The following is a 9,368-nucleotide window of genomic DNA, read 5'->3' as shown; positions in this document are numbered from 1 at the left end:
ATCCCGATCCAATCGGGGGAGAGGGGGGAGATATTTTGGAGAGGGGGGAAGTGTCGGTGGGGTTCGGGGTACGGGAGGAGTGGGGGGATATGGAGTGGGGGTGGACCTTGGCCCAGTTGGGCAGGCCAGCTGGGCCAAAGCCCAGTGGGGGGGTGCTTCCTCTTTGATTTTTTATGTTAGTTTAGTTTTTCTCTTTTGTATTTTCTTTTCTTTTATTTATTTACTTTTCTGTTTTAAATCATTTTAAATTATTTAGGTATTTTATAAAAATGTGTTTACTACACCATATTTATCTATGTAATATTTAGTACAAACCGAACATTTTTATTTTAACTAGTAAGATGCCCGTGCTACGCTACGGAACCACAAAAACGCGTAAATGCAATGCTAAGGGGCTAGCGACACATTGATCAAACTGATGTCATATATTTGAAAGGTACACATGGAGAACAATCGAACATACGGCTTCAAGATAAATCCCTTATTCTACACCAAACTTTTTCTTCTCGATCTTAACCTTGCAAGAAGACTTGTTGCTCTCTCTACTCTTTCCCACTATCCATTACGTCCTATATTGAGGGGCGGAGAGCATGTGGCAAAAGCAAATACAGCCACACATCTGGCAATTGCGAATTTGAGATGACACCTCTTAACTTCAAATCAGTCTTTGTCTTTGTTCCTCTTCACTTAGCATTTGCTTCACCTACACATCATTTTCTGCTAGAAACGTTGACACATTAAGCATGTCACTTTGGCATAACCTTGATATCAATAACGAAAGAACAACAATGTCATAATTTCATTATCCATCCCCAATCTGTGGAATGGAGGTATGACGACAAGTCATTTCATCCTTTGGCTTCAATCCAATGGGCTCAACATGCTAGAGCATCTATCTTCTTTTAGTTGTTTCTCAAAACATCTGCAACAACAATATTAGCTCCTGAGTTCTTTCTTCATCTAACTTCTCACCTAAAAGAAAGATATCAGATAATCAGTATTGCATGCATAACGGTCTGTAGTATATTTAGTCAAAGGATAAAAACAATGAGCATGTAGTATTTAGGCAAAGGATTTTTTTTGACAAAAGTGTTAAACTGCAATATTTGTTTCACAAGTGGCCACAAGGACACATATTCCTTAAATTAGAAGGCAACTACTCACTACCACAATGTGCTAAACATACTAAATTACAAATTTTCTTCTAGTGGTTGTTGTCTCGCAACACTTAAATATTATTCAACATAAACAAATTGATACCATTTTTCAAGGGGAAACTAAAACTGCCAAGAGATCATAATGCAGTAAAATCCGAGTTTTGAGATAACACATCATCAAGGAGATGGAAGGCACATGTTGAAGTCATGAAAAATCTACCTACAAGTAACACTGCGCTTATTTATCAAATATCAGAAGGATATTCCTAACGCTACAGTTTTCATCAATTAGCACTTCCAATTTGATCTCACACAACTACACTGGCATGTATATGTAATTATGGATGTATATGTTTTTTGTAAAAGTGATTATTTCAGATTATGTTCACCATAGCATCGTCCACGGGCGTCTCCTGATCCCCTCCTTGTGGCAGCAGCGACGGGCACCTCCGATCTGGCCTTCGTTCCAACGGTTGTCGCCATGCCCCAGCTGCAACCAATGAGCGCGGCGGTGCCAAGCATCGAGCTGATCCCGGAGTAGCTGCGGGCTGTGCACCGACGCTGTCTCCATCACCGTGCCACCCTATTTTGGATATAACCGAGAAGGCACAATGTGTAAGTCAAATAAGTTGAAGTAAGTTGGTTGCAGAACAGAAGGGCGCACAAGATGCAGAGGCAAACAAGTTAGCATCTGCCTTGAGGCTTGAGGGAGTAGATGAAGCAGAGGCGAACAAGTAACCATGTAATTGACATTAGAGAAGAATAGTACAGCTGCAGCAAAAAAAAAGCTATTGTTTCTGCCCAGACCGAAGCTAATGCTCATCGGTGTTAACTTATATCGTGTCATAACTTTATATCATTGGTTAGCTTTATCATTTCTAGAACTTGTGATCCTGACATATTTTTGTCATAACTTCATATTCTGGATTTTAAGTTTCATATGTCTGATATTCTAGATGGTCGAGTGCATCAATATTTTCACAAAGAAGATTCAGTCTTCTATTTTCATATGTGAAGGTTGTCAGCATAATTCCTTAGTCCAGTAATGAAAGTCTTCGTCTACATGTATTTACTTCGTAGCTCTGCAATGTTGCTGATAGCTCAAGCAAACAAGCACCATGGGTGTTAAGTATATCATTAGTTGACCATGGCTATCTGATTCTATGTGCGTGTTGCTACAATTAGCAACTTTGGTTTAGACTGTCTTCTCTTTGAGAGCCTGGACCAGGAGGAATTTATGGCTTATTACACGTGTTCTAGGTTCAGCTACTTCGGTTTGGACTGTAATGTGTGGGAGCGAGCCCACTTTGAGTTCAGGAGGAAGCTTGGGGTTGTTAGACGGCGCTTCCACAATAGCAACATTTCTTATGATGAGCCTCATTTGAGACCTGAATTATACTCTGTTCGTCATGCAAATTCACAGTGATGATAGATATGAAAGGGACATTCAAATTAAGTTGTACAACATCAATGGCTATATATGTTCTATGAGCATCCTAACGACTCAATCAAATAAACTAAGTTGTACAAATGTACGACATCAACGTTGACCATATTGCAGTTTTTTTATGCATGCTATAATGTATTCATGGAGCATTTTATCCATGCCATAATATCTGCGCGCTGCGGAGCGCGCAATTCCACCTAGTAAAATCTAAAACCGTAGCTAACAAGGTACTTTGCACATCCATAAACAATTCGTTCTTAAACATTTCACAAATCACATGTTTAGGAGAGACCATAATTTCAACCATGAATGGCTCTAAGACACATCTGTACTCCATTCTTTGATCTGGTAGGAGAAACAAAGAACTTACGGACGGATGCAGTTACGTGAACAAGAAGTGGCTTGAGGTAGTTTGACACCGGCGCTGCCAGGAACGAGTAGCTCGCCCCCAGTAAAAATCCTCCCGCGTCTGCAATGCCTGTGCCGACTCATGGCGTTCCTGCTACTGGTGACCTCCATGGGCAGCACGGAAGAAAGACTGAAAGAGACTCGTGTTGGACGAAAGCAAATCAACTCGACAGCCACAAAGAGAAAACAAAATACTTACTACATCGAACATGCCTGCTGACCTGCAACATCGCAGCCGCCGCAACTATCCTCTCCATCTCGCATGACTTGCACGCCCAGATCTGGAAGGAGAGAAGCTGGAAGAACTACGGCTACATGCCGCCGCGAGGGGGGGGCGCCCAAGTCAACTCCGGCTGTCGCTGGGAAAGAGATGGTACGAGCCGACGGCGAGTAATTTGGGAGATTCGCGAAGACTATGTTTCCTTCACGAGAGAAGCTCTGTTGTGTATCGGATGTCCCTGCTCCAGAATTCTTTCTAAATGCAGGGTGTTTTTGTAAAAGTGCAAGTGGTACGGGGCAACTTCTCTTCATCTCAGCCATTGGTTACGTATCGAACGGTGCAGATGATGTGAAGGCAGGCACACCATCACCACCAACTCGCTTTTTTATAGGAGTAGAGATGTTTGAAAATTTTATTGTTTACCAAACTTTGAATTTGAATTTTGGACCGGTTTTGATCTAATGATAGATTACCAGCAGTAACAGTGGTGACATGGCATCATTAGCATGGGATCACTGTAGCTTAATTATCCGGGCGTCACAGATTAGGAGGTGTGTTATCACAAGATGGCAAACCTGTTGCATACTTTTCTAAAAAATTGAGTGGGCCTAGTCTGAATTATTCTACTTATGATAAAGAATTATATGCTCTTGTTCAGACTTTAGAAACATGGCAACATTATTTATGGCCCAAAGAATTTGTTATACACTCTGATCATGAATCTTTGAAACATATTAAAAGTCAAGCTAAACTGAATCGTAGACATGCTAAATGGGTTGAATTCATTGAGACTTTCCCTTATGTCATTAAACACAAGAAGGGAAAAGAAAATGTTATTGTTGATGCATTGTCTCATCGCTATACTATGCTTTCACAACTTGACTTCAAAATATTTGGTTTGGAGACCATCAAAGATCAATATGTGCATGATGCTGATTTTAAAGATGTAATGCAGAATTGTAAAGAAGGAAGAATGTGGAACAAGTTCATCGTTAATGATGGATTTGTGTTCCGTGCTAACAAGCTATGCATTCTAGCTAGCTCCGTTCGTCTTTTGTTGTTGCAGGGGGTGCATGGAGGAGGATTAATGGGACACTTTGGCGTGAAGAAGATGGAGGACGTACTTGCTACACATTTCTTTTGGCCAAAGATGAGACGGGATGTTGAGCGTTTTATTGCTCGCTGCACTACATGTCAAAAAGCTAAGTCGCGACTCAATCCTCATGGTTTATATATGCCTTTGCCTGTACCTAGTGTTCCTTGGGAGGATATATCTATGGACTTTGTTTTAGGTTTACCTCAAACAAAGAAGGGGAGGGATAGCATATTTGTTGTCGTGGATAGATTCTCGAAAATGGCACATTTTATACCATGTCATAAAAGCGATGATGTTGTTAATGTTGCTGATTTGTTCTTTCGTGAAATTATTCGCTTGCATGGTGTGCCAGATACTATTGTTTTAGATCGTGATACTAAATTTCTTAGCCACTTTTGGAGATGTTTATGGGCTAAGTTCAGGACTAAACTGCTTTTTAGTACTACTTGTCACCCCCAAACTGATGGACAAACTGAAGTAGTCAATAGAACATTGTCTACTATGCTTAGGATTGTCTTAAAGAATAATAAGAAAATGTGGGAGGAATGCTTGCCTCATATTGAATTTGCTTATAATCGTTCATTGCATTCTACTACTAAGATGTGCCCTTTTGAAGTTGTGTATGGTTTCCTACCTCGTGCACCTATTGATTTGTTGCCTCTTCCATCTTCGGAGAAGGTTAATTTTGATGCTAAACAACGTGCTGAATTGATTTTAAATATGCATGAGTTAACTAAGGAAAACATTGAGCGTATGAATGCTAAATATAAACTTGTTGGAGATAAGGGTAGAAAACATGTTGTGTTTGCACCTGGAGATCTTGTTTGGTTACATTTGCGTAAGGATAGATTTCCTGATTTGCGCAAATCAAAGCTAATGCCTCGTGCTGATGGTCCTTTTAAGGTGTTGGAAAAAATAAATGATAATGCATATAAACTTGAGCTGCCTGTAGATTTTGGGGTTAGTCCCACTTTTAACATTGCAGATTTGAAGCCTTATTTGGGTGAGGAAGATGAGCTTCCGTCGAGGACGACCTCATTTCAAGAAGGGGAGGATGATGAGGACATTAATACCATTGTTACACCCAAAGCCCCTACTGCTACATATACTGGACCAATTACTAGAGCTCGCGCACGCCAATTAAATTATCAGGTACTTTCGTTTCTTGGTAATGATCACTACTAGGAAAAACACTACCAGTAGCGTGGGTTTTTTGCATACCAGTAGCGTGGGTTCCCGCGCTACTACTATGGCGCTACAACTAATTTTTAGCAGTAGCGTGTTTTTTACCCCGCGCTACGGCTAAAAAGTTAGTAGTAATGCGTGTGCACCCGTGCTACTACTAACCTAAAACCCACGCTACTACTAACCTAACTACTAGTAGCCCTCACTTTTTACCCACGTTACTACTAACAATTTAGGAATTAAAAAAATAAAAATTAGATGTAGTATTCGTGAATGGTAATATGTCCAGTGCAAACCAAACCAACATCATAGAACCATCTCAAGATCCATTTAACATCAGACAAAACATCACAGAACCATCTCAAGATCCATTTGACATCAGACACACACAACCATCATCGTAAGGTGGGTACCTTCCCTAGTGGTCTACCACCAACCTAAACATACCACTTCTCTAGATGTATCTACAAGGCTCGGAGTTCAGATGCCAGTGGACACGAATCCTCCCTCCCTCGGACGATGGCGTCGAGGTCCTCCACCTCGGTGACCTCCGGCGTCGAAATCACCTGGACGATCATCTGTGTGACGTGGCCACCGGGCTTCACGGCGAAGTACGCCTCCGAGTGGTTGAATAGCACAGCGCCATCGGGCCGCGCTAGTCAGCGTCAATCACCTCTACGCCCACGTCGGGAAAGTGAAAACTTGTTAGTACGCAAATTGCATCAAGTCAACGAAATAGTACTATTAACAAATTCAAACTAAATCCATGACACTTATTTTGGGACGTAGGAAGTATGTCCTAGCACTTCTTTTTTAACCGGAAAAGATCTACTGATACTCTAAAGTTCCTCAGAAGAAACTAAATGACGTACCTCAGCTTCTTCCTGGGTCATACCCTCTTTCCATTGATGATCCATCAACCCATACAGGTAACTGTAACCAGATCCTGAAAAAGGACAGCAATAACATAGAAGTGTGAGAATCTGCACCTGGTATAGCATACACTAAAGTTGGATTAGCACAACTGTATGCTTGGTGTTTCTCGGCACTAAGTGCAGCCAGATTGCATTAAACCAGGATAAGAAGTGTGATTATAACCCAGTGTGTTTTACAAACCACAAGCAAGTAAGTGAGTACAAGCCTGCCAGACTGCACCAGGTTTGTTGCAAACAAGTGCTAGAAGCTACTCAAGGATGTAAATTCAAGTATAGGCAAGGAATGCTCCACTTCAATTGGGGAAAACTTACCTCCAATTGCGAATGGCCGCCTCCAGATCGTTCCACCAAGAGGGACTGAGTAAATTTGGCCCCCCTCATATTTATCCCATCCACCGACTATCATCCAGCTTACAACATGCTCTGGGCATTGATAACAAATATGAGAAATGACATGATGTGTCTAAAGAAGGCGAACAAACATTAAGCGCCATCAACATTCTTGTGATGACAAGACATACCTTGTTCTGATAGGCCAGCAACCTAACTAAGTTGGATGCAACTTTCACGGTAGCTGGTTGCCCAAGCTAAATTCTGTACAAGGAGGACAAATCTAACATCAGCTAACTTGCAAATCAAACATTCAACTGACTGCAATCATATTGACAACTGAAATTTAAGCTCTATTTAATTTATTCGGGGCCATCCTACTTTGATTGAGCAAAAAATTGTATTTTGCACCTTTTCCGGGACAGGATCGAGAAGTGGAAGTCATAAAAAAGAGAGTACTTACGTGTGTTTGTGGAGAAAATAGCGCACATAATCTGAAATAATTTGTCTATCAGCAGCCTGCAAGATAACATGCTACATGTGAGACATATGAACAGAGAATGGGATATCTGACTACCAAAAATTAACACAGACGATGAAAACTAATGATGGTGTGATAACTCAAGAGTTCCACTCTTCCACAAGACAAGCAATGTTGGAAGCAACAAACAAATTGCAGCATGAGAAAGCAAAACACAAACTCTTGTCTTGCTAGCTTTTGTTATTTTGTTTATTATCAACACCAGCAACCAAACATACCCTACTCATTGATTTAGGGAATAATCATTAAGAAGTAAAAGTAAGATTAAGTTATGAAATAGACTAACTGAATGATGCATCCTCAAACATCTGAATATCACAATAAAATGTGATAAACAACATGAGAATGTGCCCAATCTTCTACAGAAATATAAAACACTTACAGATCCAGAGCGACAGACGTAGACATTATATGTGAGCTGACTGATCTTGTCTGAAGCACGGTTTGCCACATACATTCCTGCGAATTAAGATCAGGCAACAACACATATTACGTTAAGCAAATAAACCCAGAGAGCAAAACAAATAAATGTTGGCTTCCTTCAATTCGAGTGTAATCATTGAGGCTTTGTCAGGCATGTTATCCAGCAGATCAGTAAGAACATACAGTACTAAGCAATTGACAACGATACAAGGCTCAAAATGGACAAAACACAACACAGAACTCCCCCAAGCAAAAGGAAGCACATACTCTAATTCTTGCTGCCCCAATGATAACTATTCTGGTAAACCCAGATCCGTTTGCCTCTAATTCCATGGCAAGAGAACAAGGTTTGTCCATGAAATTTGGAATTTCGCATATAAGTAGCAGTACTTGGAGCTCTGATTTGCTGAACTACACATGGTGGTAAGCTAAAGGGTGCATCTCCCATTTATCAAATTATTAATAATTAGACTACTTCCGTCGACTGCAGACAAACGGAGACGATTTCCCCTGACCTCGCAACTAGATTATACCAAGGAAAAAATACTGAATTAGGAGAGGCGTCACACAAAGCATGGCGACAGCAGCAGCAGCTGAAACATAGTACACGGGGGAGGTTGCATGGTGGCGACCTCGTGAATCCTCGTCTCCCTACGACAGCGGCGGCGGCGGTGGTTGCAGAGAAGGAGTGCGGCATCCCGAGAAGAAGTAGACAGGGTGAGCTCGATGGTGGCTACCCCGTCAATCACCTCCTCCCTGCAGCGACTGTGGTTGTGGGGAAGGAGCCGACCTTGGCGGCCCAGCTCGATGGTGGCGTGGATCCAGGAACCCCCGATGTGGTCGTCGCAAGGGAGAGAAGTGGAGGGGGAGAGGATGGGGGCGTCGGCGTTGGCGGTGGAGGGGAGGTCGGATGTGGACGAGAGATCGCCGTCGGTGGTGGGTGGGTGGCCGGTGGTGGAGGGGATCTGGATCGGGGGTTGGGTGAATTTCTTTTTTTGGAGATAAATGGGGCGGGTGGAGGGTGGAGTGGGACTGTTGGTGGCGTGGGGTGAGGGTGGGAGTATACTAGTAGCGCAGTTCCCGTTCATGCGCTACAAATATCGACATAGTAGTAGGGTAGGTTTTAGAACCCGCGCTACTACTATGGTCTGTTCGCGGGGCACGGTTAGAGATATTTACTAGTAGCGTGTTTTTTTGGCCATGTGCTACTAGTAAGTAGTAGTAGCGCGGGGCAATATAGCGCGCTACTAGTGAGCGTCTGTCTATAAGCTTTTTCCTAGTAGTGGATTCTAATGTTCATGAGAATATGATGATGTCTAAATTGGATACATTTGTTTTGCTTACAAATGAAGGGCCTAGCTTGGAGAAGGATGAACATTGGAGCAAGAACAAGCATGGAGATGATGGCATGCGCAAGGGGAACAAGAACGGAGTTACAAGTGATGATTTCAGGACTTTGAAGCCACCATAATGGGTGCATGAAGCCTTGGACGAAATATACAAGATGCCACTTCATAAATTTCGTCCCGAGGCTATTCTAGGTGTTGCGTCACCTTATTATTGGGCCAGGCCCATGTAATTTCCAAATACATAAGTATAGGCTATTTTTAGAGTTTGTATGTGTGG

General features: G+C 42.1%; 1 pseudogene; it reads right to left on the bottom strand.

Moving 5' to 3' along the window:
• Window positions 1-913: 913 nt before the first annotated feature.
• On the bottom strand, window positions 914-7,862 carry LOC119292428 (annotated as a pseudogene).
• Window positions 7,863-9,368: the final 1,506 nt, after the last annotated feature.

The sequence above is a fragment of the Triticum dicoccoides genome, chromosome 4B (assembly GCF_002162155.2).
Source record: "Triticum dicoccoides isolate Atlit2015 ecotype Zavitan chromosome 4B, WEW_v2.0, whole genome shotgun sequence".
NCBI classification, from domain to species: Eukaryota; Viridiplantae; Streptophyta; class Magnoliopsida; order Poales; family Poaceae; genus Triticum; species Triticum dicoccoides.
Note: the sequence above shows the minus strand (reverse complement) of the source record. Positions and strands in the feature narration are given on the sequence as shown.